This window comes from Rana temporaria, chromosome 1, assembly GCF_905171775.1.
Source record: "Rana temporaria chromosome 1, aRanTem1.1, whole genome shotgun sequence".
In the NCBI taxonomy this organism is placed as follows: domain Eukaryota; kingdom Metazoa; phylum Chordata; class Amphibia; order Anura; family Ranidae; genus Rana; species Rana temporaria.
The window spans coordinates 529336172-529359384 of record NC_053489.1 but is presented as its reverse complement, the minus strand read 5'-3'; positions in this window follow the sequence as shown (position 1 = coordinate 529359384).

The window sequence follows — 23213 nt, the reverse complement described above, 5'->3', positions numbered from 1 at the left end:
GGTTGCTCCTGCTATTATGAGGCATATGCAATGTTAAGTATGGACGTCGTTCCCGCGTAAAATTTTGAATTTTTTACGTCGTTCGCGTAAGTCGTTCGCGAATAGGGCTGGACGTAATTTACGTTCACGTTAAAACCAATGACGTCCTTGCGGCGTACTTTGGAGCAATGCACACTGGGGAATTCCACGGACGGCGCATGCGCCATTCGGGAAAAACGTCAATCACGTCGGGTCACCAAGAATTAACATAAAACATGCCCCCTCATCCTCATTTGAATTACGCGCGCTTACGCCGGCCCCATTTACGCTACGCCGCCGTAACTTAGGAGGCAAGTGCTTTGTGAATACAGCACTTGCCTCTCTAACTTACGGCGGCGTAGCGTAAATACGATACGCTGCGCCGCCGTAACAATGCGCGCCCCTACCTGAATCTAGCCCTTATTTTATTATATTGGATTGATTTTTGCTTCTTTCATAAATGCCTCACCAGGCCTGTCAGCCGTAATGTAATCTGAGTCGTGCAGCTCAGACCACATTTATGGAGGGTAGGAGTGATGTCTTACAGCCTAGTTATTCGAGTGGCTGGAGAAAGCGAAGCTGCAAGGAAGACCAGGCTAATATGGAAGCCCCTGTGACCGGCGGAAAGTTAACAGTACAGTTGAACCTCGGATTACGAGCATAATCCGTTCCAGGAGTATGCTCGTAATCCAAAGTACTCGCATATCAAAGCGAATTTTCCCATTGAAGTCAATGGAAACTAAAATAATTAGTTCCGCATTGACTTCAATGGGATGCAATACCGAATGCGGCCAGAGGTGGGAGGGCGCCAGAGAGCACCGAAAACGTCCGAAAAGGCCCGAGGACACTTCGGCTTGTTTCCTGCGCCCCCGTACCTCAGGCCATATGAGGTACTGCAGGCCTATTTTCGGCTCTGCTCGGCTTCTGCGCCCCCGTACCTCGGGCCAAATGAGGTACTGCAGGCCTATTTAGCTTGAATTCTGCTCATCTTGCGAGTCAAACCGAGTCAGAATAAAAGAAAAAAAAAGTTGCTCGCAAATCAAAACGCTCTCAAACCAAGTTACTCTTAAACCAAGGTTCCACTGTATATGAATATTGGTTTGACAGGTAGGTCTGATATAATGTGCTAGTATGCTATGCAGATGCGCAGATGCTATGCAGATTCTATGCATACTAGCACATTAGGGCATAAACCTCCTGGGGGCCCATTAAAAAAACGATTGGAGTTTAATATAACTTTAAGTGAATGTACTGCAAATACTATAACAATTATGCAAATATTATACCATACAATGATGGTCAAATGGGACACTGTATTCAATTCTAGTGGACTTTTTACCTAAAGTGCAGAGAGGAAATGGATTGGCTGTGGGTCATGTGATCTGCATTTCCTTCACACATTATGCAGTTTCATAACATGAAGTAAATATTTGAATATGACTTATCTTACTTAGTACATCAGCATATCAGATCTTTGTTTGAAGAATGGAGTTCAGTAAACTCAAAAACTCAAGGTAATTGTCAGTGTGTGCTTTAAACGAGGAAACCTAGAAAAACAATTGTTTTTCCTAATTTCAGCTGTCTCCACAGTCAATAAGGGGCTCTGTTTGCAACAGAGATAATGGAAAAAATAAATAGCTGGATAGCCGCACTTCAAATATTCACCTAATTTTTCAATAAATGTGAATATTTGGAGTGCAGCTATCCAGCTATTTTTTTTTCCAGCACTTTTTCACGAGTTGAGACACTTTGGGGGTTATTTACGAAAGGCAAATCCACTTTGCACTACAAGTGCACTGCAAGTGCTCTTCTCGCTGTAGATCTGAGGGGGATATGCAAGGAAAATAAAAAAACAGCATTTTAGCTTGCACATGATTGGATAATAAAATCAGCAGAGCTTCCCCTCATTTCAGATCTACCCCTCAGATTTACAGTGACTGCACTTCCAAGTGCACTCCAAAGTGGATTTGCCTTTCGTAAATAACCCCCATTGTGTTGGGTTAGGCAGCCCATTAAAAATGAATAGGCTATAATGCACTCATCTCCACCAAAAATTGGTCCTGCTGTATTTTTTGCAATGTAAAGCAATAAACAATAAGGAGATAGTTGGGGTGATCCTTGGTATCAGCTATAAAAACCCCAAGCATTGGTGTCAGTCATGGGCGGATCCAGGGGGGGGGGGGGGGCAACGGGTCAATTGCCCCCCCCCCCCCCCCCCGAAAAAATAGTTTGCACTGCAGGCTGTGCTGATGCCGACCCCATCAGCGTTGCTGACAGGCTCTCTGTGAAGGGACACAGGCAGAGCTGCAGCTGCAGGGGATTTCCACCCCTCCCTCTCCTCCTTGGGCCCAGTAGCTCTAATTCACCCGGCAATGCCTGATGCTATTGGCTACGTTCAGAGCCAATGGCTGGTAAAACCCCCCTGTCCTCCCTTCCACCTGGCTGCAACCCCTCTGTCCTACCTTTCACCTGTCTGCAACCCCCCTGTCCTCCGTTTCACCTGGCTGCAACTCACTGTCCTCCCTTCCACCTGGCTGCAACCTCCCTTTCCTCCCCTCCACCTGGCTGCAACCCCACTGTCCTCCCCTCCACCTAGCTGCAACCACCATGACCTCCCCTCCACCTGGCTGCAACCACCATGTCCTCCACTCCACCTGGCTGCAACCACCATGTCCTCCCCTCCATCTGATCGCAACCACCCTTTCCTCCCCTCCACCTGGCTGCAAACCCACTGTCCTCCCCTCCACCTGGCTGCAACCACCCTTTCCTCCCCTCCACCTGGCTGCAACCACCCTGTCCTCCCCTCCGCCTGGCTGCAACCACCCTTTCCTCCCCATTCACCTGGCTGCAACCACCCTGTCCTCCCCTCCACCAGGCTGCAACCCCCCCTTTCCTTCCCTCCACCTGGCTGCAACCACCCTGTCCTCCCCTCCACCTGGCTGCAACCCCACTGTCCTCCCCTCCACCTGGCTGCAACCACCCTGTCCTCCCCTCCACCTGGCTGCAACCACCCTGTCCTCCCCTCCACCTGGCTGCAACCACCCTGTCCTTCCCTCCACCTGGCTGCAACCACCCTGTCCTTCCCTCCACCTGGCTGCAACCACCTTTTCCTTCCCTCCACCTGGCTGCAACCACCTTTTCCTTCCCTCCACCTTGCTGCAACCCCCCTGCCTCCCCCCTCCACCTGGCTGCTCCCACACAGTAATAATTGAAATAATGTGCTTCAATCATCCTGACACCATATTAACCACGGTGCCGTGATGATTGAAGCGCCAACACCAACCATTGCCCCTACAAATTGCCTGCATAAATGTTGGCAGTGCCCCTCCGGAGATTAGACTCTGGATCCGCCCCTGGTGTCAGTGAATGCAATAATAATCCCCAGCATTGGCGCTCAGTAGCGGTGCTATTTAAATCCCCCACTAATGGTGGTCAGTGGCATGTTTTTTAATCTGACCCCCACATTGGTGGTCAGTGCAGTGGCTGTAAAATTGAACACCCCCCCCCCTCCCCTACACCTGATTACATCAGATTGTTTCAGTATCCAGAACTGTGTTAATTTCGTTGACGAAAATATTTTAGTCAACAGCATGTTTCCAGTGATGAAAACAAAACAAAAAAATGTGTCCAAATTTTTAGCAATTGATGAAAACTATGGCAAAAAATCAGTTCCAATTTTCGGCAACTAATGAAAACGGAACAAAAATGTGAGGGAGGGACATATACCCTTTGCCTGTAAAGCCCATGAGTGTTTCCCTCCCAGAAAGCAAGGTAGTGACCGTAGCATGCTTAGTGGCGTGGTGTGTTTAGCACTGTGCAGCATTACAGGCCTCCTCAGTCGACCATCCAGAGCACTGTGCAGCATCTACAGACACCCCCTACCATCCAGAGACCAGAGCACTGTGTATGGCATTACAAGCCTCCTCAGACCACCATCCAGTGCACTGTGTACAGCATTACAGGCCTCCTCAGACCACCCTCCAGAGCGCTGTGTAAATTACAGGCCTCCTCAGACCATCCAGAGCACTGTGCACATTAAAGGCCTCCTCCTCAGACCATCCAGAGCACTCACTGTGCATTATAGGCCTCTTCAGACCATCCTGAGCCCTCACTGTGCAACATAGGCCTTCTCAGACCGTCCAGAGCCCTCACTGTGCATTTCAGGCCTTCTCAGACCGTCCAGAGCCCTCACTGTGCATTGCAGGCCTTCTCAGACCGTCCAGAGCACTTACTGTGTATTACAGGCCTTATCAGACCATCCAGAGCAATCACTGTGCATTACAAGCTTTCTCAAACAGTCCGGAGCAATGTGCGCATTACAGGCCTCCTCAAACCATCCAGAGCACTCACTGTACATTGCAGGCTTCCTCAGACTGCCCTGTGCACTCACTACATTACAGACCTCCTCAGACCATCCAGAGAACTGTGAGCATTACAGGCCTCCTCAGACCATCCAGAGCACTCATTGTGCATTACAGGCCTCCCCCCTAATGCAACCCCACCGATACAGATACACAATACCTCCAATGATGGGCTAAAGTGATATTAAAGGTTTGAAATATATTTTTTTTAAATAACAGACATGTCATACTTACCTCTGCTGTGCACCTCGTTTTGCACAGAGTGGCCCCGATCCACGTCTTCTGGGGTCCCTCAGTGGCTGTCTCGGCTCCTCCCCGCATCAGATAACCCCCTCAGGGAAGAGCTTTGCCAAGGGGGTTACCTTGTGGGCGCGCTCCCGAGTCCAGCATTTGCGTCCATAGACATGAATACCGGACTCGGCCCCGCCCCCTGACGCCGGCGTCATTGGATTTGACATAAGATGCATTAAGGTTAAAAAACGGGAAGGTTTACAACCCCTTAAGTCAAGCCAGTGCATCACAGCAAACAATTTGCACTGCTCTTTTAAGTGCTTCAAAATACAAAATTGATTCGAAGGAACAACAAGCCAGGGAGGAGGCCATAGCCAAATGGATTGGGCGCATTGAATTACCAGTCAGACTGATCTGCTGTGCTGCTCTATGCTGTATGGGAAGATCCTCTGCCAGGGTCTTCTGAGGAATATGGAAAGAAACCGAAATACTGGCTGCTTTGATGTGAATGGTGCTTCTTCCACTTCCTGTTATTTTTTTATATTCTCCTCTTCCACTTCATCTTCAGACAGATCCTCATCTTGTGTGTGGGGCAATCAACAAGAGTTTGATAAACAGTAGGTTTGACAAAAGAAGCAGCTGCCGCAAGCGGTGAGAACATTTCATCAGTTGGATCTAAGAATGATGCAAAACTCTAGTTTACGTTCCCTATCATTTTCTGTGCAATTGTGGCAACATCTTGTTAGCTAGTGTTCTGTTTAAAGTCCTCAAGGTGGCTGAGTAGATCAAAGAGGACAAGGGCAGCCTGGGACATGGACATCTTGTCACTCGGGAGGGTTTTAGTCTCTTCCACAAAAGGTAGTAGTAGTAGGTCATGCAATGATACAAGTGTAGCGGTGTTCTGACCCTAAAGGCCTAATGGTGACCTCCAGAGTCAGGGAAAGCTGACATCCTTCCTCAAAGTGTGGGTTATTAGGCATGGTGGGTGTAATGCAAGTTGGAAACATGGGCGCCAGTTACTTTTTGAATGCAAGAAAAATAGATTTTTTTGTCTCTTAAACAGAACAGAACAACCAACCCTTGACCCCAAAGACCCAACTCACCGTCGCCCCATAACAGGCCTAAACGCCCTCTCCAAAGTAATGGAGAAAGTAGTGGTACAACAGCTGCAACAGCATCTAGATACCCACAAACTACTCGATCCACTCCAATCAGGTTTCCGTCCTGGTCATGGAACGGAAACAGCACTACTTAAAATATGGGATGACGCTCTCAAGGCCACAGCCGAAGGAGAATCTTGTCTTCTAGTTCTGTTGGACCTTAGCGCAGCTTTCGATACGGTAGATCACAAACTATTACTGGCTCGGCTAGCGGAAGTAGCCAAAGTCGCAGAAAATGATCTTTCCTGGTTCTCCTCTTTTTTGGAAAACCGATCACAGATAGTGAAACTGGGACCTTTCACTTCTGAAAAACGCACGGTGTCATGCGGGGTCCCGCAAGGATCCCCTCTGTCACCGGTGCTGTTCAACATCTATCTCCACCCTCTTTTTGAAATCATCAGTAGCCAAAATCTACTTTACCACTCCTATGCAGATGACACACAACTATATTTTTCGCATCTGCAACAAAAAGGATCATCATCTCAGTCTAGAGGCATGTCTCTCTTTGATAGAAAACTGGATGACAAAGAGTTATCTTAAACTCAACAGCTCCAAAACAGAACTTCTCCTGTTTCACGCCAGTTGTGAGAACCAACCTGCAACAACTTGGACACCCCCACCCATTTTGGGCCAAATCATCACCCCTAGCACCAAAGTCAAAAGTCTGGGGGTCATCTTCGACACCTACATGACAATGGATGCACAAATAGGGTCAGTAGTCAGAGGATCGCACCATCTGCTGCGCCTACTACGCAGACTTACTCCATTTATTCCCAAAGAAGACATAGCAGTCGTGGTGGGAACAGTGGTGAACACCAGACTGGACTATGCTAATGCCCTTTACCTCGGACTCACAAAGTACCAAATTGCTCGTCTGCAAGCCGTACAAAATACGGCCGGCAGACTGGTGACCGAGAAAAAACCCTGGGAATCAATCTCAGCTTCGTTAAGAACCCTCCATTGGTTGCCAGTGAAAGACAGAATTGATTTTAAAGCACTCTGTCTGACGCATAAGTGCATCCATGAGAAGGCCCCGCAATACCTATGCGAAAAAATAAAAACCTACAATCCCAATCGCATTCTGCGATCCACCGACCAAAATCTGCTCCAGATGCCCAAAGCCAGATACAAATCCAAAGGGGAAAGAAGATTTGCGTTGCAAGGCCCTAGGCTATGGAACGCTTTACCAACCAGCATTAGGTTAGAGGAGAACCACTTGGCCTTCAGAAGAAAGATCAAAACTCATCTCTTTTGATCTCAAAAGAGAAAGGAACAGCAAGCGCCCAGAGGCGATTTAGTTTGCATGTGCTGCGCTATATAAGTTTCTCACTCACTCACTCAGAACTGGTAGAGAACGGGTTAGGGCCAAAACACCCTTGGGCAGATGCAACAATTGTCAGACTCTGAGGCAAAAATAATAGGCAGACAGGTGGAGGGCCTTTAAGCTGGATGCAGCAACTGTATTTGTAGAACTGCTGTATCCTATGGCAACTGAACTTTCAACATTCAACATTCAATAGAGATCTATACATGTAACTAACAGTAACCCATTACAGATCTTTTCTCACATCTCACAGTATTCCCACTGTAGATCTTCACTCACTGAGCTCCCGGAGCAGTGATTTTAATGATGCTTATAGTGAAAAAAAAATTGAAAAATTCATTTAAATATCGTACCTGCTGGGTGTCTATAGTATGCCTGTGAAGTGGCACGTGTTTAGAACTGTCCCTGCACAAAATGACATTACTATAAGAAAAAAGTCATTTAAAACTGCTTGCGGCTTTAATGTAATGTCTGGTCCCTGCAACATGGATGAAAATCATTGAGAAAAATAGCATAGGTTTCCCCCCCTCCCCCCTGGTCATTACCAGCCCCTTTAGCCCTATATACTTTGAACAGCAGTATACAGGCGTTGCAAACAACACCGGGACTGTAGGTTTGTTGTTAAGTAGAATCTGTTTGTCATTTTGAACTGGTACTTTTTTAAAGTGTAGCTTCAGCCACAAAATCTATTTTTAAGCTTTTCGGAAAACATAGAGAAGGGTTTTTACCCCTGTAACATTTGTTTTGTTGTCTGTGCGCATCTGTTCAGAAGATTGCACCTCACTTTCTGTCCCAATGACAAATGATTTTTAGAAAATTTGTTTTTTTTACTGAAACAGGGATTGGTGATAAAGCATCAGTAGACAGGAGACACCTCTTACAGAAGAGAATCTCCTTTCCTCGGGGTAGATTTCCTCTCACTTTCTGTTGTCTCCTTCCGTTTGCAAGTAGGAGTCGTTTGTAAGTTGGATGTTTGAAAGTAGGGGCCTGTCGTATATACTCTGCAGAAATTTGGGCCCTAGGTATTGGTGTTGCCACAACACTGTAAGCCCTCACAGTTAGACTTGGTGGGAGCTGGAACGCCCTGCTGTGAACTATTATCTCGAGAATTGTAATTAAATGCCATTGTTGAACAGTGGTAGAAAAATTGGGCCTTTGTTGCTGGCGCTGGTGCCACAACACTGTAAGTCCTCACAGTTAATCTTGGTGGGCACAGGAATGGTCCCTGCTGTGAAATATTAGATCAAGAATTGTAATTACATGCCCCTGTTTAACAGGGGCAGAAAAATTGGGCCTTAGGCACTGGTGTTGGTGCCACAACACTGCAACCCCTCACAGATACTCTAGTTGGAGCGCAGGAATGAGCCCGCTGCAAAGTATTGCATCAAAAATTGTAATTACATGCCCCTGTTAAACAGGGGCAGAAAAATTAGGCCTTAGGCACTGGTGTTGGTGCCCAGAACCAAAAATGTTCTTACAAGCTATCAGCATGATCATTGAGGAGGAAAAGGATAGTCACTCAGCATAACAGGATAGTCACTCAGCATCAGCATAAGCAGTCTTGAAGGGATCTGACATTTAAAAAAAAAATATTCAGTTACATCAGCATTAGGTGCTTGGTAGCTGGTGGTGATCCAAGCCTGATTTATTTTTATGAAGGTCAGTGGATCGACCGAGTCGGTGGAGAGGAGCACCATTTGTGATCGGTTACAAAGCCTCCAGCAGCATTGAATGTGCGTTCTGAAAGAACGCTGGATGCAGGACAGGCCAGTAGCTCAATTGCATACTGTGCAAGCTCTGGCCAGTGATCCATCCTCAAGACCCAGTAAGCCAAAGGATTTTCAGTGGGAAAGGTGTCCAAGTCTGATCTTGCCCCTAGGTATTCCCGCACCATGTAAAACAGACGCTGGCGATGGTTGCTGGAACCGGTCATACCTTGGGGCTGCGGACTAAAAAATTGTCTGAACGCATCCTTCTGCCACCGCTCCTTCTGTGACTGACCGAAGCCTCAGCAACACGTTGTCCAGGACCAGGATTTTGTAACCTCCCAGTCTCTGGGAACACGTTGCACAGACCTTTCTGCAAGGAATCCCGAAGATGTTTCATCTTCTGCTCCCTCTGCACCGGCAAGATAAGGTCCGCAACCTTATTCTTGTGACGTGGATCGAGGAGGGTTGCCAGCCAGTAATGATCCCTCTCCTTGAATAGGAGGATCCTTCCGCAGGCTTTGCGGGATCAGGGAGGCCATACAGCGTAGGTTTGCTGAGGCATTCGGTGCGGAGTCCTCTGGGTTACTGAGGATGACAGGATCCGCAGCCACCTCGTCCCAGCCACGTACAAGTCCATGGGTTTCTTGGGACTGTAATTGATGCCTTGAAGACTGCTGCTGATGCTGAGTGCTAGGCTCCACCTCCATGCTGACACAATCCTCCTCCTCCTCCTCGTCCTCTTCCTGTGTGATAGGCGGGCAAGCAGGAACACTGTCTGGATAAAGGGGACCTTGAGAGGTAAGGAAGTCCTCCTCTTCCTCCCTCTGTTCTGCCTCAAGGGCCCTGTCCATTATTCCACGCAGCGTGTGCTCCAACAGGTGGATAAGAGGGACAGTGTCACTGATGCATGCACTGTCACTGCTCACCATCCTTGTGGCCTCCTCAAATGGTGACAGGACAGTGCATGCATTCCTGATCATGGCCCACTGGCATGGGGAAAAAAAAACAAGCTCCCCTGACCCTGTCCTGCTGCCATATTGGCACAGATACTCATTGATGGCCCTCTGCTGCGTGTGCAGCCGCTGCAGCATGGCCAACGTAGAGTTCCACCTGGTGGGCATGTCACAGATTAGGCGGTTCTTGGGCAGGTTGTATTCCTTTTGGAGGTCTGCCAGCCGAGCACTGGCATTATATGACCGTCGGAAATGCACACAGAGTTTTCTGGCCTGCTTCAGGACATCCTGTAAGCCCGGGTACCTGCCCAAGAACCGCTACACCACCAAGTTAAGGAAATTAGCAAAACAGGGCACATGGGTCAGTTGTCCCTGTCGCAGGGCGGAGAGGAGGTTGGTGCCATTGTCGCAAACCACCATTCCTGGCTTAAGCTGGCACGGTGTCAACCACCTCTGAGCCTGCCCCTGCAGAGCTGACAGAACCTCTGCCCCATTGTGGCTCCTGTCCCCCAAGCACACCAGCTCAAGCACCGCATGGCATCTCTTTGCCTGCGTACCTGCGTAGCCCCTTGAACCCCTACGGAGCACCGCTGGTTCCGAGGACACATCAGCACAGGAAGATGCCACAGAGGAAGTAGAAGAGGAGGGGGTGGAGGAGAGAGGTGTGTCACAACCAGTAGTAGCATTTTGGAGGCGTGGTGGCAGAACAACCTCCAACACTTCTGTACCTTGTCCTGCATCCTTCCCAGCTGCCAGCAGAGTCTCCCAATGCGCTGTGAAAGATAGGTAATGTCCCTGTCCATGCCTGCTGGACCATGAGTCAGCGGTAAGATGCACCGTACCACTGACCGCCCTGTCCAGCGCGGCATGGACATTGCCTTCCACATCCCGGTACAGAGCCGGAATCGCCTTCTGTGAGAAAAAGAGGTACCGCACATTCCACAAACTCACGGAAGGGGGCAGAATCTACCAACTGAAAAGGCAGCAGTTAAAGTGCTAGCAATTTAGCTAAGCTAGCATTCAACCGCTGGGCATGTGGATGGCTGGGAGAGAACTTCTTTCGCCACTGCAGCAGCTGGGGCAGGGAAATTTTCCTGGTACAATCTGACGTCAGTGTACCGATAGTAGATTGCCCGCAAGTAATTCTACTCCTTCAGTCCTATCAGTGCAGGCTTTAGAGAGGACTGCGGGTATAGTGGGTGTAATGGGAGGGCCCACGGAACCCAGAAGCTCTTAGAAAGCATGAGCCAGAAAATAATGGACATTCAGAATATGTCTTGGACTGCTTTAACATGGGTCTGTAATTCACAATATATTCCAGGATATCTGTAAAGAACTATTTACTGGTTGTTGATTCTGAACTCAACAGGTTAATTGAAAGAGTGACTCGTTCATAATGCGGGGACACATACTGTTAGATGCTAATGCCATCAACTGCAGCCCACCTGTCTGTCTGTTGTGATGTAAATGAATCTAGGATGGCTTCTGAGGACCTTTCATTGTGCTTGAGCTAATTGACCCTGTATTGTGTGAAGGAGTCCTGTGATAATGTGTATTGTAAGTTAACAGACAACCTAAAGGTCAGGTGTCTGAGTCATCAGCTGTAGTTAATTAGCTCATGTAAATTAGGTCAGGTCCCGAAGCCAGGATGTCTGCTAAAAGATGTATTAAGGATGATGTGTATTGGGGGGGGGGGCTCGTTAGGTACCATTGTGTGACTAAGCATTAATTAGTGTGAAACGCGTCGGCTGTTCCTTTTTCCCGATTCTTTGGCTGTATTCTGTGATCCAGTTCCATCAATTTTACTAATAAAGACAACTTCTGAAGTTCCCTTGGAGTGCGGCTATCCATCCTTTTTGAAACTTCCTCATTTGCCTAGTGCACTGCCAGCACCCTTGGTTTCCTGAGAGGTTCCTGATTTCTTGTTGGACCCACCTGGAGCGGTGACTCCCTTTCCCTGTACCATTGTGTGATGTTGTGGGTGGAGTTGGGTCATTGTTCATTTGGTTACTGCAGTATCCTAAATTGTATATAAGAGCTTGTATTTCTCAATAAAGGGTCAGACCTGCTTGAACTTCATACAGAGCTGTGTTGCGTTCGCCTGACTGTGGAGTGTTGGTAGCTGCCTTGTGTTTGGGAATTGAATATCCGAAACTGCGTTAACCCCTGTCCCATTTGGGGTGCCGTTACAGTGGGGTTGGAGATCCCAGCTGATGAAGAGCAAGGAGAGGTCCGCTTTGTTCTTTGGTGTGGATCTTTGAGGTACGCTTGCCAACGAACTGCATGGCAGGTCGACATATGTCTGGTCAAGCATGTGGTACCCAAGCGGTGGTACGATCTGATGCACTCGTCTCAAAAAAGGCCCACACCAAAGAACTTTTGGAATAACGCTGAGAGACAGCAGCGCCCTGCACATGCAGAGCTCTGCGTTGTGATGCAGTCGGTGTGCTGCCCTTAAGCTGGCCCCCGGAGGGCATCCTGCCTCGTTGGAGATGTGCCTCCTCCTTCTTCTCCTCCTCTTCTCTCCTATCAGGCACCCACGTGGAGTCAGTGACCTCATCATCCCCTCCCTCCTCATCACTGTAGAAAACCTGGCGGTATGCTGCAGCTGGGGGATCATGACTGCCAGATTGCTGTCCTTCTTGGGCACCCCCTCTCTCTGGGCTCACGTTACTGCCTTCCTCTAGCTGTGTACCATCATCGGAGCCTTCAAAACGCTGTGCATCCTCCTGCAGCATGTACCCAACACTGTGATCAAACAGTTCGGGGTACTCCTCAGGAGAACATGGTAGTGCTAGGGAAGGAGTGACTGATGCCATTGAGCAGAGGGAATAGGCCGCGTTGGCAGCTGCTTTGCCAGACAAAGTACCCTGAGCCTGGGTGAGAGAGGATGAGGAGGATGAGGACGGCTTGGTCATCCATTCTACCAAGTCTTCGGCATGTTGAGGCTCAACACGGCCAGCTGCCGAAAAAAAGGACGAGCGTGTCCCACGGCCACGTGCTGATGAGGATGCACTGTGTCCACGACCAGCACTGTTGCCTCTAGACGCAGAGCCTGCTTGCCCTCTTTTATCGGTCCGTGACTCTCTGCCTCTCCTTGTTGTCCTTCCAGACATACTAATGGCCTGCAGGGAGATGTAGCTGCACAAATACTGACAATACCTGCTGATCCCTGCCTGTGGTATTAATATGAACAGATCTCTGCCTGTAGGAATTAATATGAGAACACCAGCTTTACGTAGCTTTAGGTGCACACTGTGCAGAGGACACACACAGTACACACACCACGTAACTTTAGGTTCACACTGTACAGAGGACACAGACAGTACACCACGTGAAAGTACTTGCAGAATGATCCCCTGCCTGTGGTATTAATATGAGCAGATCCCTGCTTCTAATATGAGAAACACCAGCTTTACGTAGCTTTAGGTGCACACTGTACAGAGGACACAGACAGTACACCACCTGAAAATACTGCAGCTAGCACAATCACCTGCCTGCCTGTCAGTATATTAGGAAGAGCGGATCTAGCTAAACTCAATACAGTGTATAAATATATATACAACACCTGGGATGCATATATATCCTCTACACACTGTAACTCTAACTGACTAGCCTGCCTGCTCTATCTAACTGCAAAAAATGACTGTCTCTCTTGTCTCTGTAAACCACCGCAACACACTACACAAGGCTGCCAGGGAGGCGGCCTTATATAGTGTGGGGCGTGTACTAAACCCCCTGAGCCATAATTGGCCAAAGCCACCCTGGCCTTGGCCAATTATGGCTCTCTGTTTTTTGCAAGCTGTGATTGGCCAAGCATGCGGGTCATAGTGCATGCTTGGTCAATCATCAGCCAGCAATGCACTGCGATGCTGCAGTGAATTATGGACCATGACACGCCACTCGAATTTGGTGCGAACGGCCCATAACGTTTGTTATTCGACGAACGATCGAACATGCGATGTTCGAGTCTAACATGGGTTCGACTCGAACATGAAGCTCATCCCTAGTTAGCACCTAGCAAACTAAATTTGTTAGCAACCTTGCCTACAACCAGGGTGCTACAGCAGCTTTTGCCATTCACTGGGGAGCAAGCTTTCCCATCCCATGTTTGCATACAGTGGATATCACACTCAATGGCTATCCTGTCTCCATGGATGTTGATACAGGGGCAGCTGTGTCTGTCATTTCATGGACTGATTCAAAGGCATCGTTCTGTCCCTCCTTGTGCACCACATGGGCCACAAGTTGTAAAGTATGCCCCACACAGATGGTGTCTGGTCCATGTCGATCTGTTGGTACCTACAAAAGTAGCATGCACTTATAGCAATGAATGAGTCCTTTTTGTCCACAAATCATTGCAAATAGATACCCTCCATGCAGCAGTCAATCTCTTTTTGAATTTTTGTTTTTCATCTTCATAATATTTGCCAATTGTTTATTTCAGTTTTGGTTAAAAAGGTAATCTTCCTATGTACTGTCTACATCATGCTAACAAAGTCCTCATCTTGAATTGTTCTGAGTTTTAACCACTTACCCCCCGGACCATATTGCTGCCCAAAGACCAGAGTACTTTTTGCGATTCGGGACTGCGTCGCTTTAACAGACAATTGCGCGGTCGTGCGACGTGGCTCCCAAATAAAATTGGCGTCCTTTTTTCCCACAAATAGAGCTTTCTTTTGGTGGTATTTGATCACCTCTGCGGTTTTTAGTTTTTGCGCTATAAACAAAAATAGAGCGACAATTTTGAAAAAAATGAATATTTTTTACATTTTGCTATAATAAATATCCCCCAAAAATATATAAAAAAACATTTTTTTTCCTCAGTTTAGGCCGATACGTTTTCTTCTACATATTTTTTTTTTTTTTAAATCGCAATAAGCGTTTATTGATTGGTTTGCGCAAAAGTTATAGCGTTTACAAAATAGGGGGTATTTTTATGTCATTTTTATTATATTTTTTTTACTAGTAATGGCGGCGATCAGCGATTTTTTTTCGGTACTGCGACATTATGGCGGACACTTCGGACACTTTTGACACATTTTTGGGACCATTGGCATTTTTATAGCGATCAGTGCTATAAAAATGCATTGGATTACTATAAAAATGACACTGGCAGTGAAGGGGTTAACACTAGGGGGCGGGGAAGGGGTTAAGTATGCCTGGGTGTGTTCTTACTGTGGGGGGGGGGTGGCCTCACTAGGGGAAACACTGATCCTCGGTTCATACATTGTATGAACCGAAGATCAGCATTTCCCCTGCTGACAGGACCGGGAGCTGTGTGTTTACACACACAGCTCCCGGTCCCCGCTCTGTACCGAGCAATCGCGTGTGCCCGGCGGCGATCGCGCCCACCGGGCACACGCACGGGAGTCAGGGGCGAGCGGGGGGCGCGCGCGCGCGCCCCCTAGTGGCGGCTGGGAGAGAGGACGTCATATTACGTGCTCTCGCCCAGCCGAGCCACCTTGTGGACGTATAACGACGGTGCGCGGTCGGCAAGTGGTTAAGGAAGAGTTGCCTTCACTAAGGACACCAGAACAGATTTTTGTCCGGCAAAGAGCGACACTCCATTACCAGTTAAAGGGCCAGATCCACAAAGAACTTACGGCGGCGTATCTATTGATATGCCGCGTAAGTTCTACGATGCGCCGTCGTATCTTTGTTTTGTATCCACAAAACAAGATACGCCTGAATGTGGGCTAGATCCGACTGACGTACGTCTTAGTACGCCGTCGGATCTTAGGTGCATATTTACGCTGGCCGCTAGGTGGCGCTTCCGTTGATTTCCGCGTAGAATATGCAAATTAGCTAGATATGCCGATCCTCAAACGTACGTTTACGTAAGGCTTTTTCCTGCGTAAAGTTACCCCTGGCTCTATGAGGCGTACGCAATGTTAAGTATGGACGTCGGGACAGCGTCGAATTTTCCATCGTTTACATCATTTTTGTGTAAATCGTTCGCGAATAGGGCTTTGCGTAAGTTACGTTCAAGTCGAAACCATTGACTATTTGCGAAGTGATTTTGCGCATGCGCACTGGGATACGTTCACGGGTGGCGCATGCGCCGTTCGTAAAAAGCGTCAATTACGCGGGGTCATACTAAATTAGCATACAACACGCCCACTCCAAGCCTACTTTGAATTACGCGGCCTTACACCGGCAGATTTACGTTACGCTGGTGCATCGATGGGAGCAAATTCTTTGTGGATACCCTACGAGCCACTCAGATTTATGGCGGCGTAGCGCATATGAGATGCGCTACGCCCGCCTAAATATATGCCCGTTTTTGTGGATCTGGCCCAAAGTCTTTTGCATTAGACCTGTTGGCTATGCCAGCTTTTCAAGCCTTTGAAGAGAGAGTATTCGTTGTCACAGGCGACCTCTCTATAGTCAAATAGAAGTGTATTATTCTCCATTTATTAACATAGGAAGCATACACAATACTTGTGTGTCACGCTTACTTCAATACCAAGAACCAATAATCCAACAACAGTCCTAATTGCTAATCAAATTCACAGAAAAAATGCACAGGCTATAAATGCCTTTAGACAAAAAGGGAGAAAGAAAGGCGCACCAGCCACGTGTACTACCGTTTGGCAAATTTTAATGGAATAATAAAATAATGAAAACTACTCACAAACATGAAATGATAAAAGGCTTGTCAAACGATAATTGAAATACCCCTCAAACCACACTCCAGACTGTAGGGGGGTGGCGAGGTGCGTTGCTGCTGGCTGACGCGTTTCGAGGTAACAGAGACCTCTTCCTCAGGGCCCAGCAGTGACATGACCATCCACTTCCACTGATTAAATAGGAAAACATGTAGGCCCAGGCACCGCCCACCACCGACCACAGAAACACTCCCAGGGGCCGTCCAGACTCCACCCCCAAACAAGCAAAAACAAAAACAAAGATGAAAATAACAATGAAAATAGAATAAAAAAAAAAAAAAAAATCAAAAATAAAAATAAATGAATAAAAATGAAATTGAAATTGAAAATGAAAATGAAAATAAAAATAAAGAACACGAAAAATAAATAAAGAAAAAAATATAATGATAAATGCCTTTAGTATGTGAAACTTTAACAACCACTGCTTTTTATCAACTCCTCTCTCTCTCTCTTAGCATTGACAAATTTGACAATAAAAGTAAATATCATACTAGTGAAAAAGAAAAATAGACCAGTAACTGTCAATTATATGCACAGTGGGCCAGATTCAAGAAGCAATTGCGCCCGGTTACACGGCGCAATTGCTTACTTGCTCCGGCGTAGCGAATGCTCCTGATTCAGAAACATCGCTACGCCGACTGCAGCCTAAAATCTGCGCGGCATAAGGGTCTTATGCCACGCAGATTTTAGGCTGCATTCTAGCGAAAACCGCTAGGGGGCGCTCCCATTGTGATCTGTGTATAGTATGCAAATTGCATACTAACACCGATTCACAAACTTGCGCTGGCCCTGCGTACGCAAATTACGTAATTTGCGTACGTCGGGTTTCGCGCAACGTTACACATCCTAATAGCAGGCGCAGCCAATGCTATAGGATGGCCACGTTCCCGCGACGTTCAAATTGTACGTCGTTTGCGTAAGTGGATCGTGAATGGCGCTGGACGCCATTCACGTTCACTTTGAAGCAAATGATGTCCTTGCGACGTCATTTGCCGCAATGCACGTCGGGAAAGTTTCCCAACGGAGCATGCGCTCTACGCTCGGCGCGGGAGCGCGCCTAATTTAAATGATTCCCGCCCCCGGCGGGATCATTTACATTAGGCGCCCGTACGCCGGGAAAGTTAACACAGCGCCCCCGCAATTTACGGAGCTTCTGCTCCGTGAATCGCGGGCAGCGCAGAAAATTTGCGCAGGCGCAGGGCAAAAAACGCTGCCCTGTGCCTGCGTAAGAAAGGCGCAGATTCTTACTGAATCTGGGCCTTTGTTGCTATGAATGTTGTCAATAGCAGTGAATAGTATTTACTACTATTGACAGCACTTCCAAAACCTATATGTAGGCCCTCCATAGAGCAGCGCTGTGCAGGGGCCTTTTCTGTCTATTTGCTGAGTTGTCTGGTGTCCTGTGGTGCATTGACAGGACATCACACACCTCAGCATAAGGCTGCCCTATACAGTGCTATGTCCAGCGTGTTGTATAGGGCAGCCTTACGTCAGCCCCTAGGGCAGGACCTCAGTGTAAGGCTGCTCACCCCTACTTAACCTTACACCTGTCCAGTGTGTCCACGATGTGGTGCCAAAAATGTCCTGACCTCAAGGCTCAACCCAATAGAACACCTTTGAGATGAATTAGAGCGGAGACTGCGAGCCAGGCCTTCTCATCCAACATTAGTGCCTGTCCTCACAAATGCGCTTCTGGAAGAATGGTCAAACATTCCCATTGACACACTTATTTTTTTTTTTTTTTTTTTCCACTTCAGACTCAACCTCATAGAGTGTGCATTATATGCTCATGTTCTGCGTACCAGCCCATTGCATCTCTATATTGGTTTTGCATCATAAGTGTCGCTTCTTTTGTGTGGAAATTTACTTTTTTTTTCTTCCCTTTTTTTTTTTTTTTTTTTTTTTATATAAGTATATATTATAATTATTTATTTAATATCATTCCTCATGCTTAAGAGGCGCAAAGTAATTGTAATTTCAATTATCCCCCCCCCCTAGTCCTTCCCTCCCATCCCCCCCTATCTCACCTTAAACAATCTCTTATATCTCTAGTTCTCTCTAATTTTCTTCTGGTATATCTTTTTAAGTATCTACCCTTAATTTTTCTGCGTAACTCCACGATTTCTTAAAAGTCCTCCATTTATCCCAATTAGTGATTTGTAGGATGTTGTTACCCTCTATAGCCTCTTTTAGTTCTTCCATTTTGTATGTTTCTTCAACCGCATCTATCCACTCCCAGATTAAGGGGCACTCCACCTCTTGCCACTTCCTTGGAATAAGTCTCTTAGCGGCGTTGAGTAGATGCGGTACAAGCGTTTTCCTGTAACTCTTTATACCTTCGTCCCCCCCGTGGAATAGGATGACCCATGGGTCCATCTTGATCTTTTTCCCCGTGATCTCTTCCACACAGGCCAAAATTTGTTCCCAATACCTCTTAATCTTAGGGCATCCCCACCAGAGGTGTGCCATATTTCCTGATGTTTTACATCCCCTCCAGCACTCTCCTGTCTGTTCTTCTTTATACTTTTTTAGCTTATCCGGAGTCATGTACCATCCGGATATGCATTTAAAACACATCTCCGCAGTACTGCTATCTACCGCTGAAGAGTGTGTCAGAGCCAACATTTTATCTATTGTGCCCCCATCCTGCTGTGTTCCCAGTTCCCTTTCCCATTTTCTAATGAATGGGGGTATGTTCTGCCTATCCATCTTCAATAGAATCCTATATAACTTTGAGGTAGTTCCTTTTGATCTTTCCGTGGAACATATTTTTTCTAATTCTGTTAACTGGTCTCCCGTTCTCAGTGGTCCTGGGAGATCCTGAATAAAATGTTTAAGCTGCTGGTACCTCCATTCATTGATTTCCATTAAATTATTTTTAAATTTTAACTCTTGTAGTGTTATTATGTGACCATCCTTCATTATATCCCTTAGTTGTACAGTGTCCTGTTTAATCCAATTACCCCCCACTTGTGTTTTACCTGGTGCAAAATAATCGTTATTTTTTAGTGCTATAAAAGGTGAATTATATTCTTTCTGAGTTTTTTTATATACCTTATCCCATATTTTAAGTGCATTTTTTGTTATTTCATGTGCGTTTTTATCTAGTGTCCTAAATTGGGGAGGGTTCCAAATTATCTTGTCCAACCTCGCCTGTGCTAATTAATTTTCTAAACTTACCCACCTTTTTTCTTTGTTGGCTCTGGCCCACTCCACCACCCTTGTTATTACCACTGCGTCATAGTATCCTTTAATATCCGGTACCGCTAAACCCCCCTTTTTTTTTGGTTGTTTTAGGGTCTGGAGTGATATCCTATGTTTCTTATTTTTCCATATATAATTCATAATTAATTTTTTTAGTACAGAAAATAATGTTCTCGGGAGGGCTATGGGAATCATCTGAAATTTATATAAGATTTTAGGTATAATAACCATTTTGCAATAGTTGATTCGTCCTATCCATGATATTGCTCTATTTTCCACTCTTTTTGTTTCTATCTTAATTTCATTTAATAGGGGGATGAAGTTTATTTCATACATTTTTTTAGTAGAGTTTGCTAACAATATCCCTAGGTATTTAAGTTCTTTGACCCAGGCGAAATGGTACTTCACTTTCAAGAATTGCTCTTCTAATTTACTTATATTTATACTCATAATCTCCGTTTTGGTGAGGTTAATTTTGAAATTCGCAATTTCCCCGTACTCTCTGCATAGATTTAATAGGCTTGGGATTGATGTTTTGGGTTCATCCAAATAGAAGAGGACGTCGTCTGCAAAGGCAGAGAGTTTGTATTCCTCCTCTCCTATTTTAACCCCTTTTATTTCTTGGCAGTTCCGGATCCTGGCCAGAAGAGGCTCCAATGAGAGCACAAACAGGAGCGGCGACAGAGGGCACCCCTGCCTTGTACCATTTTTCATTGAAAAAGTTTGAGATAAACTGCCATTTATCTTTATTTTGGCCGTGGGAGACACATAAAGTGCTGCAATCCAATCTATCATTCTCTGTCCAAACCCCATGTCCTTCAGGGTAAGCAACATAAATCCCCAGTCTACTCTGTCGAACGCTTTTTCTGCATCGATCGACAGAAGTAGACCTGGGGATCCTGCCGCCCTGATTCCCTGGAGTATCAGGAGTGTTTTTACTCCATTGTCTCTTCCCTCTCTACCTTGAACAAAGCCCGTTTGGTCCGGGTGTACCAATTTTGTCATTTCCTGTCTAACTCTTCCGGCCAGTACCTTTGCGTATAATTTTATATCAGTGTTCAGAAGAGATATCGGCCTGTACCCTGAGCAGCTTCCCGTGTCTTTACCTTCCTTTGGAATAACCGTGATGGTTGCCTCTGATGCTTCTTTACTTAATTTATACTCTCTTCCAAGGCCATTAAAATACTGGCATAATTTTGGGAGGAGGATCTCCTTGTATTTTTTGTAATACATCACAGTGAAGCCGTCAGGGCCCGGGCTTTTACCGGCCTCTGTACTTGTTAGTGCTAGTTTAATTTCATTTTCTGTAATAGGCCTGTCCATCTCTTCTGCCTCCATTTGTCCAATTTTCGATATTCCTGCTTCCTTTAAAAATGTAGTGATCTTATTTTCTTTTTCCCCTTTTTGCCAGTTCTTTTGTTCTACCGAGTATAGTTTTTCATAGTATAATCTAAATGTTTCTGAAATATCTTTTGTTGTATGTGAGACCTCGCCTTTTTCGTTTTTAATTTTGTCTATATAATTCCTTGATTTCTTTTTTTGTACCATCCGAGCTAGATGTTTGCTTGTTTTATTCCCCCACCTGTATCTTTCCCTTGCTATTAAGTTAAGTTCCCTTTTTGTGTCCTGATCTAAGAGTTCTTTAAGTTCATTTCGCTTATTTACTAGGTTTAGATATAGGTTTTGTTGTTTTCCCATTTTCTTATGTTTCTGTTCAAGATTAAAGATCTCCCCCATTAGTTTTTCCCTTTTACTACTCTCCTCTTTCTTCCTCCTTGCTCCTTCAGAGATCAAGATCCCTCTTATCACCGCCTTATGGGCATCCCATAGGGTTGCTTTAGAAATTCCATCTATCTCGTTTGTTTTAAAATACTCTTCTAATTCTTTTTTAACCCTCAGAAAACCTTTCTCTTTGATTATTAGATCCTCATTAAGTCTCCAGTTTTGATAGGGCTTTTGATTCCCTGAGATTTTTATGGATATGCTAATGGGGGCGTGATCCGAAATCGTCATGGTTTCTATTCTCGTCTCGACCACCATTTCCAGTATTCTATGGTCTACCAGTATGTGGTCAATCCGAGAGTAGCTCCCATGAACCAGGGAATAGAACGTGTAATCTCGTTGGCTTGGGTTAAAGATCCTCCATGTATCCACTAATTGATTTCTATATAAACTTTCCTTAACCTTTCTTAGTTGTTTGTCTTGGGTTTCTGATGTCTGGTGAGTCTTATCTACTTTCGGGTCCATACAAAAGTTTAAGTCTCCACCCAATATTAACTTTCCCCTCCTATAATCTTTTAATTTCCCTAGAATTCCCAGCAGGTATTTCATCGGGGAGGTATTTGGGGCATATATATTTACAAGGGTGTATTCCTCCTCCTCCAGATTTCCCCTTAAAAAGAGGAATCTCCCTTCCGGGTCTGTCATTCTGTCCGTTAGAACGAACCTAGTCCCCTTCGCTATTCCGATTGCTATCCCTCTGGCTCTTTTGGAAATGGTATCTCCATAGTACCATCTGGGAAAGTCGGGGGAGTATATCTTTGTGTTTGACCCCAGTGTAAGATGGGTTTCTTGTAAGAAGGCAATGTCTGTCCTATACCTTTTCAGCTCCTTTAATATCTTATGTCTCTTAGTTGGGCTGTTAAGGCCTTTTACATTATAGGACAAACATTTAATCACTGGCATCTTTGTTTACCTTTCTTCGGGTTACGATCTCTGCTGATTGTTTTGGTGAGATAGGGTTTCTTCCCTCCCTACTTCCCATCCCTCCCCCCTCCCCCCAACCCACCCAACCCTCCCCCCTCCCTCCCATCCCCTCCCCCCAACCCACCCAACCCTCCCCCCTTCCCTCCCTCCTCCCTCCTACCCCCCCTATCTGGTCTATTAAAGACCTCTGAACCATCTTCCATGTCATGGTTCAGATCATTCCGGGTGGGGTCTGGGACCACCTCCCCCCCTCCGGTTTTCCACCCGGGAGGGGGGGGAGGGGACCTGTCCCAAGCCCGAATTCAGAGGAGAGACACAAAAAGAACTTCAAACGTAGCCCAGAAGAAAAAAAACAAAAAAAGAAAAAAAAAAGTGCAACTAGAAAGAGAGCTGAGGAAATGAGGATGGGGGGGGAGTTTCCATTTTCCTCCCCTCCTCCTCCTCCCACCTCCACCTCCCCTCCTACCCCCAGCCTGGTAGGTTAGGGACCTGAATATCCAATTTCCTACAGAATTCATTCAAGTCCTCGGGAAATCTTAGTGTCGCAGATCTCCCCTCTTTTATTCCAATTAGGCAAGCAGGGAAACCCCAATTATACTTAATATTCAGATCTATCATCTGTTTTAAGAGTGGTTTTAACAACCATCTCCTTGCCAGGGTTTCTGGGGCCACGTCGGTGAATATCTGCAGCTCCGTCCCTTCAAACACTATCGGGGATTGTCCCCTCAGCTTCTTCCAAATTGCTTCTTTATCTTCATAGAATCCGAACCTTATTATGACATCTCTTGTTCGCTCGGTGGTCACTCTTTTCGGATTTCCTACTCGATGTACCCTTTCGATCCTAATTGGATTGTCTATTGTTCTTTCCAGTAGTGG